Here is a 9516-nt window from a genome sequence, read left to right on the forward strand (position 1 = left end):
ATTTATTATTTAATTTTTTTATTATATTAACTAGACTCCTAAAATATATGAAACTATTAAAATATATGTTAGGAGAATCAATTAATATTTTTCTTTAGACTGATCAATTAGAAAAATACTCCTAAAAATAAGATAGAAAATTACTCCTAAAATAGGATTCTGTTAAGGAAATACTTCTATAAATATTGAGATGCACATTGGACTAGAGAAGAAATAAAAAACATAATTAATGCTCATCTAACTTGATTCGATGTTTAGATTGGTGGATGTTTAATTTTCTAACTCTCTACTTCTTCACTGTTTTTGTCAATATAATTGAATTCATCTTGTGTGTATATATATCTTCTTTGTTTTCATTCAAGTCATTCTTTAAGGTCAAAATTTTCGCTCAGACAAGAATTATTTTCATCAAAACTGTAGTTTTGTGATCACTATTGTATTATTTTGTTGTGGTTTACAGGTCGTAGATGAATTTACAAGTTGTAGATGAATGTAGGTCGACTTTGAGGAATTTTTTAAGTAAAAGTTAGGTTTAATTATATTGTTTTTATATCTCTATTTTGAGAATTTTTTTTGTGTAAAGATTAAGTTTAGTTTATTTTGATATCTCTATTATCGTATTATTTTGTTATAGTTTAAGGTTGTAGATGAGTGTCGGACAGCTTTGAGAAATTTTTTTGTGTAAAGTATAGATTTAATTATATTATTTTAATGTCTCTATCATTGTATTATCTTATTGCAGTTATAAGTGGTAGATGAATATCGATCGACTTTGACAAAAATTTTTAATAAAGGTTAAATTTAATTAAATAAATTCTTCAAAAGATGTTGAATTTAATTTTTACATTCATCTTTATTATTTAAACAAATATCCTATTTAGTGAAACGTTTGAACTCAATAAAGTGAGGTACACGTGCGTACACCTAAACTTGTAAATAAATAAGAGTGAATGAAGAACTTAGGGCCGTTTTTCAAAAATAACGACTAAGCTCCTCAAAGATGCATTTATTATTATTTGAGGACCTTTTTAGAATTATTTATATTTATTTATAATAATTAATTTTAAAATATTTAAAAGACGTGATGAAAAAATTTATTGCTTCTCAAAATTCTTGCAGTATTGCATAAATTGTGATAATTATTTGAAATGATATAAAAAATACAATAAATATTAATAATTAACAACTTAAAATATTTTTAAAACATATAAAAAATAAAAAGAGGAGCTTAGGGTCTCTTTTAAAAATGAGTACTAAGCTCGTCAAAATTTCAAAATTATTATTAGTTGAGGAGTTTCTACAATAACAACTAAGCTCCTCAAGTTCCACTTGTTAATATTTAAGAATTTTCAAAAAAAACAACCAAGCTCCTCAAAAATCCTACTTATTGTTATTTGAGGATTTTTCTAGAATTACTTATATGAATACTGCTCGTAAGATTAGTTCTATTTGGGGTGCAGTCATCATCCCTGCAAGCGTGATGAAAGCTATTCAGGGCTACTGCAGAAGTTATATTTGGTCTGGTATGAACACTATTACTAAAAAAGCTCTTGTCTCATGGGAGAAGATGTGTTTCCCTAAAGCTGCGGGAGGACTAAACCCGATCAATCTAAAATTGTGGAACAAGGCTGCTATTCTAAAGTTATGTTGGAATATTGAACAAAAGCAAGATAGTTTATGGATCAAGTGGATCCACAGCTATTACATAAAAGGCAATAGACTGAAGGATGTAGTTGTACCAGCACAAGCTTGTTGGATGGTCAAAAAGATACTTAGAACTAAATATGAGTTGCACCTGGCGCAAAATACCCCTAGGGGTAAGCAAAGCATAATCAAAAGTGTGTATTTATAGTTGTTGGATGAACATAGCAAGGTGTTTTGGCAACCTCTAATGTATCAAAACTTGGCTAGAGCTAAAGTTATATTCATCGTTTGGCTACAAGTATAGAATAGGCTCCTTACAGTGGATAGATTGTTGAAGTGGAACAAGCAAGTTGATCCTGTCTGTGTCAGGTGTACACAAGCACATGAAACTAGAAATCACCTGTTTATGGAATACACTGTTTCAATGGTACTCTGGAAGTGAGTAATACACTGGTTAGATGCTACATAACCCATACAAGTAACCTGGAATGCTATGTTGAATTGGATAGTCCAATGAAGTAAGGGAAATACGTCGAAAGCGCAACTGTGGAAATTGTTGTATGTCGAGGTCACTTATGCTATCTGGAAGGAAAGGAATTCGAGGATATTTCAGTAAGTTGAACATAATGTTGAGGATATAGCTAAGAAAATTGCATGTGTATGTTGTGTTAGAGCTACAGGAATGGCACGACGCATACTGGAGGGACGTAGCTATTAGTCTAGATAGGTACTTAGTACTGGCGCTGGGAAACTAGCTGTGTGGGCTACATTTCGGTTTTGTAAAGACATTACTTTAGTGATTAATAAAATCTCAAACTACCAAACAAAAAAGTTTCATTTATTATTATTTGAGGAGTTTCTAAAATGACAACGAAGCTTCTCAAAGTTTAACTTATTAGTATTTAAGGAAATTCAAAAACAACAACCAAACTCCTCAAAATTCTACATATTGTTATTTGAGAAATTTTCTAGAACTACTTATATTTATTTAAAATTTATGTAAATAAATACTAAGCGTTACAATAATTAGTTTAAAAATATTTTAAAGGCATGATGAAAAATCGATTGCTTCTTAAAATTATTGAGGCATTGCATAAATTGAGATAATTATTTGAAAATAATATAAAAAGTACCATAAATACTTGAGAAAATTGAAGAAAAGGTGTCTTTTAAGTCTTGAATGAAGGATTGGTGACATTGACCAACTTAAAGGGTGAAACATAATTAGGAAACTTAATTAAGTTAATTGTGGACTTGATTAATATTTTCAAAACTTTCTAATCTTTTCAAAATTATAAATCAACCCACACCCTTCTCCTCCAAATCAACCATCTCTCTTCTCTCTCTCTCAACAGTCTCTCTCAACTCTCTCCCAACCAACAGTTCTACAAAATTTCTCCCTTCAAGCTCTGGTGATAAATAGCTGGACGAGTTCCTTTTCGACTTTCAACCGTTAATCGACATGAAAAAATAGAGGAACTTGAGCCAACTTCTCCGGCAACAACTTCGAGTTCTTTGTCGTCCCATTTCTTCTTTTAAAGATAAAAAATTATGATTTGAGCCAACTTCTCTTCTAGTATTGGTTAACAATTTTTGTATTTCTTACTTAAATTTGAAATGTAGACTGAATAAAATCCTAATTTCTGGCATTTCTTCTCTACTCTTTCCGGTGAAAAATATAATTTTTTTGTAGTTATTGTAGTTCTTATTGTCGAATTTTTGATTTAATTTGTTGGTGATTTTTGATCACCGTTGATACTCTTAGTGTGTGTGTATTGTGTGGGTGTTACTGGGTTCATTTGTTATTTTTCTTGATAAAAATAGTGTTGCAACAGATAAACCATCTGACGCGACAGATTAACCATCCGATTCAATAGATTAACTATTTGATGCAACAGATTAACCATTTGACACAACATATTTGTAATACTCGTGCTTTTTCTTAGCTTGAAAATCATCTCAAGGATGTTAGAACTTGCTTTGAAATAATAATTCATTCTTATACATGTGGTATTTCCATAATTTTCACTTCCTATCACATGGAAAATTGAATAAGCTTTCCATCGATATATAATGTGCCCAAATCGGACACCCGGACGAAGAGTTAGGTCCTTTTTAGTGAGACAGTGTTTGACCTGAGCCTTCAGCGCGTTGCGGAGATAGCTCAAATTGCAATTGTCAAATTTCAGTATTGCTCCGCGATATTGGTGTGTCGTCCGCGTCACGCCACTATGCAATTTGCCAATTGTCAATTTCCAGTGACACGGCGCGATAATGCCACGTTGCGCCAAGGGCCCAATTCGGGAAATTTTACGGAAAATTTAAATTATGTGTCCAGGGTTAAAAGGGTCAATTCCCTCCCGCATATATAAGCTTCCAAACAGGGGATTTAGCCCTTATTCATCCAAAATATTGATGTTTTTCTCAAATACTCTCAAGAACTCAAGCTAGGGTTTTCATAGAAGGTCCAATTTCAAGAAGGTTTCACCATCAATCTTTACAAAATCACGAACTAAGGTATGCATCTCCTTTCGTCCATGAAGTCCAAGAATCCCTTTTCTAAACTCAAGTTATCGATTTTCTATATGTTTTCATGTTTTGACCGCTCATGTTCATGTTTGATAGATGTGAAATTGGTTTCTACTCCATGATTGTTGATAGTTTCTATGTGGGTTTAATTACTATAGCCATAGATTCATGCAACCCTAAGATTTAAACCCTTGAATGACGAAATTAGAATTGAATAATGATGTTTACATGTACCATGCCTGTCATATGTTTGATTAAATGCCTAGATGAAGGAATATTGTCTAACTAGCATTATATCATGAAATCCCCATGTATGCACAAGATCATGCGTATTACATGTTTGATAAAATGCTCCTATGAAGGTAGTATGTATTATGATGATAGTCAAGTCTTCAAGTAAATCAAGTTATGTCAGTTTCCTTCTATCGAGTCCTGGGGGTACTTGTACCCAAAATATTAGTTATGTGCCTAGATCCATGTCATGTTTTCACGATACTCTCAGTTAAGCTATGAACTCTTAAACTTCAGATAGTCTTATGACTCAGGAAAATTCTCCATGATCTTATGACTCAGTCAGTTTTCAGATATCAGTATTATTCTGTCAGCTACGAAAATTCAATAACTCAGTCCATGCTCAGTCTAGTTCAGTAAATCATGTTCAGTGTCCATTCAAATAGGAGTAGGAATTAGCATCGAGTGAACCCAAGGACGGGGACTCACCTGTTATATGAGGGTGTGATTCCTAGAAGCAATCCTTACGTTCCAGAACTATGTAGCCAGCATAGGTTGAGACATCGTAGCCTACTATATGAGGGTAGATGAGGTGGCTTAACCTATTATGTGAGGGTTCCCACCGTTATCGCTAGAGTTACCTGTTATATGAGGGTTACTCATATGTTGTCCTTACCAGTGGCGCGGTATTGACACCCTTCCAATCAGGGCATAGATTAGACCCCAGCTAAGCTATTATAGCATATTTAGGGCATATCAGTTAGATACTACTTCCCATTGTTTCATGTTACAGAATCAGGACTGTCAGATACAGTCAATCAGTCTCAGTAATAGAACTCAGATAGTTCTTCAGATTTTAGGACTGTCAGATATAGTCAACTCAGATACAGTGCGAAACTCAGATAGTTCCATCAGATTTAGGACTGTCAGATACAGTCACCTATGTTATCAGTGTTATTCAGATATAGTCCTTCATGTTATTAGTCATATCAGTTACTAGCATGTCACGTTGTCAGTATACAGACTCAAAAATCACAAAATCTCATTGTCAGTTACAATTGCGTATTTATGCATGTATTCTCACGTTTATGTTAGACAGCTAGTTAGCATTATTCATGCATGTGAACCATTGCATATAACCTACCTCACATGTATACTCAGTACATATGTGCTGACGCATTCGCGCTATGGTGCTTTCTTTTTATATTACACCATAGGTTTAGAGACACGAGTTCCAGATCAGCAGTAGATTCCAGTTTTAGCAGTTAGAGTAGAAGTGAGTCCTCATCCTTTGAGGACATAATAATTTTCTATTATCTTATTGATTAGCTTATTAGTTGGAGTTAGTTTGGGATATGTCCCATCAACTTCTTATTCAGATTCTTCAGACAGTAGATACTTTTAGACTAGATGCAGACTAGATACAGACTATCATTTTTTAGACTTCAGTTTTCTTTTGGGTATTCTATTACCCCACACAGATGTTATGCTATTCAGTTATGTTCATGATCCAGCCTTATGGCCTTTCAGTGCATGTTTCTACATTATTATGTTATCTTATGCAGTATACAGGTACAAATATCAGTCATGGGTTAGATTGTGGTCCTTCGGTGTCATGAGCACCGTGTAGCGTTCTGGTTCAGCAAATTGGGTTGTTACAAACTTGGTATTAGAGCCTTAGGTTCAACAGAGTCCTAGGAAATCTAAAAGCTGCATCTAGTAGAGTCTTGTACATGGGTGTGTTGCACGCCATATTTATGTGCAAGAGGCTATGAGATATTTTAAGAACAGTTTCCCTTCTTTTAGTTTTCATGTAATGCCTGTGAGCATAATCATAAGTCTGTATCTCAGTCTAATCTGCTTCTTCTCTTTATTTCAGAACATGCCTCCTATGAGAAGAAATTAGTTATCCCCTCAGCCCGAAGAACCTTTGGGCGATCATGTTTCTCATGCGGAGTTCAAGAACATATTTACCACTCTTGCTTAATTAGTCACTGCTCATAATGAATGGCCAACAGTTATTCCGGCCAACCCGGTGGCTAACTCAGTTGCAGCGAGGATTCGGGACTTCACCCAAAGGAATCCTCCAACCTTCCTCGGGTCTAAGGTAGATGAAGACCCTCAGGAATTCTTAGATCAAGTTCAAAAAGTGACAGACACCATGGGGGTGACTACTGTTGAGAGTGCTGAGCTAGCTGTATACTAGTTGCAGGATGTGACTCATGCTTGGTTCAAATAGTGAAAGTCCGAAAGATCAGATGATGTAGGTCCTATAGAGTGGGAGGAGTTTGTCACTCATTCTTAGACAGATTCTTTCCCCAAGAGCTTAGAGAAGCCAAGGTGCTAGAGTTCATCAACCTCAGGCAGGGCAATATGACAGTGAAAGAGTATTCTTTTAAGTTTACTCAATTAGCCAGGTATTTCCCTCATGTGGTTGCAGACAATAGATCTAAGATGAGTAAGTTCACTTCAGGGGTGAACGACAGCATGGTTAATGAGTACAGATCTGCCATGATGAACAGTGACATGACCTTTGCTAGACTTATGACCCATGCTCAGCAGATAGAAGAGCAGAAAATTAAGTAGAGGGAAAAGCAAAATAAGAGAGCGAAGACCGGTAGTTTCAACTTCGCTCAGCCTAAATCAGAAGGAGGAAACCATTCTCAGTTTCGTCCTAAGTTAATAGTTCCAGATCCCTCTACAGCCAGTGCTCCAGTTCCTAAGTTCAGAGAGGGTAACAAAGATAGAGTGCCAGGATCTAAGACCCGGGGTAGTACTAGTAGTGCCCGCACCTATCCTCTTTGCCAGACTTGCGGTAAGCACCATCAGGGTGTGTGTAGAGTAGGTAGTGGCATTTGTTTTGGTTGTGGAAATACAGGCCATAGAGTTAGAGACCGTCCGCAGCCAGGTCCTCAGGGTCAACAGAATTGATATTCAGCTCAGTTCGGTCACCCAAATCAGCAGGGTTCCACTTCCAGTGCTACTGGCAGGCAACGCCCAAATCGTCTCTATGCTATTCAGACTCGACATGATCAAGAAAGTTCTCCTGATGTAGTTACTGGTACATTACAGATCTTTCATATGCATGTTTACACTTTGCTAGATCTAGGAGCTTCCTTGTCTTTTATTACTCATTATATAGCAGTTGTTTTTGGAATTAGTCCCGAAATGCTAGCAGAGCCCTTCACAGTCTCTACCCTAGTGGATAAAACCATCATATCCCGGTGGATATACAGGAACTGTTTAGTTATGATATTTTAGAAAGACACTTCAGCAGACTTAGTCGAATTAGAGATGACTGATTTTGATGTCATTCTTGGCATGGATTGGCTTCATTCCTACTATGCCACAGTCGACTGTAGAAACAAAATAGTTTAGTTTCAGTTCCCGAATGAACCCATCCTAGAGTGGAAGGGTAGTGTATCTGCTTTTAGGGGTCAGCTTGTTTCCTACCTTCGGGCAAGGAAAATGATATCTAAGGGATGTATTTATCATCTAGTTCATGTTAGTGATTCTAGTTTTGAGACTCCTAGTCTTGAATCAGTTCCAGTTGTAAGTGAATATTCAGATGTCTTTCTCGAAGATCTTCCAGGAATTCCTCCCAAAAGAGAAATAGACTTTGGTATTGATCTTCTTTCAGACACTCAGCCTATCTCTATTCCGCCATATATAATGGCACCAGTTGAACTCAAGGAACTAAAAGAACAATTGAAGGATCTCTTAGATAGACCTCAGATCCGGCTATCATCAGCTCAGAGTTAGAGAATGTGACATCTCAAAAACAACTTTCCGTACGTGGTAAGGTCACTTCGAATTTCTAGTCATGTCATTTGGTCTTACCAATGCCCCAGCCATTTTCATGGACTTGATAAACCGCATGTTCAAACAGTACTTGGACATGCTTATCATAGTCTTCATAGATGATATTCTGGTATATTCCCTCACTGAGCGCGATTATGCAGACCATCTCAGGACAGTACTTCAGATTCTCAGAAATCATCAGTTATTCTCCAAATTCAATAAGTGCGAGTTTTGACTAAGATCAGTAGCATTCCATGGCCATATTATTTTTGGTGATTGCATTAGAGTAGATCCTCAAAAGATCGAAGAAGTAAGAAACTGGCCTCGCCCTATTTCTCCATCTGATATCAGGAGTTTCTTGGGTTTGGATGGCTATTACAGATGGTTTGTTGAGGGATTTTCTTCTATTACATCTCCTATGTCCAGATTGACTCAGAAAAAGGTCAAATTTCAGTAAGTAGATTTATGCGAGAAGAGTTTTCAGGAATTGAAGACTCGACTCACCTCAGCTCCAGTTCTAGCTCTTACAGATAGTTCAGAAAATTTTGTATTTTATTGTGATACATCCAGAGTTGGTTTAGGGTTTGTCCTCATGCAGTATGGTAAGGTCATAGCCTACGCCTCCAGACAGCTTAAACCCCATGAGAGGAATTATCCTACTCATGACCTTGAGTTAGCAGCCGTAGTCTTTGCCTTAAAGATTTGGAGGCATTATCTCTATGGAGTTCATGTACACGTCTTCATAGATCATAAGAGCCTTCAGTATGTCTTTTCTCAGAAAGATCTCAATCTTAGTCAGAGAAGGTGGTTAGAGCTCTTGAAAGATTATGACATGAGTTTCCTTTATCATCCGGGCAAGGCCAATGAGTGGCTGATGCTCTCAGTAGACTCTCTATGGATAGTGTTTCTCATGTAGAAAATAGTAAGAAGAAGTTAGCTCAAGAAGTACACCATCTTTCTAGACTAGGCGTTCGCTTAGTCGACTCTTTAGAGGGTGGTGTATGTGTTCAGAGTAGTTCAGAATCATCTCTAGTTTTCAAGGTGAAAGAAAAGCAAGATAAGGATCCTAGCCTTGTCAAGCTAAAAGAGTCAGTTCAGAATCAGAAAACAGAGGTTTTCTCCCAGGGGCGAGATGGCGTCCTTCGTTGCTAGGGTCATCTTTGTGTTCCAGGAATAGATGACATAAGGCAGCGAATTTTTGCAGAAGCGCATGGCGCGCGCTACTCTATTCATCCATGGGCCACTAAGATGCACTACGACTTAAGGGAGATCTATTGGTGGAGTGGGATGAAAAGAGTTATTGCAGAATTT

The sequence above is a fragment of the Capsicum annuum genome, chromosome 6 (assembly GCF_002878395.1).
Source record: "Capsicum annuum cultivar UCD-10X-F1 chromosome 6, UCD10Xv1.1, whole genome shotgun sequence".
In the NCBI taxonomy this organism is placed as follows: Eukaryota; Viridiplantae; Streptophyta; class Magnoliopsida; order Solanales; family Solanaceae; genus Capsicum; species Capsicum annuum.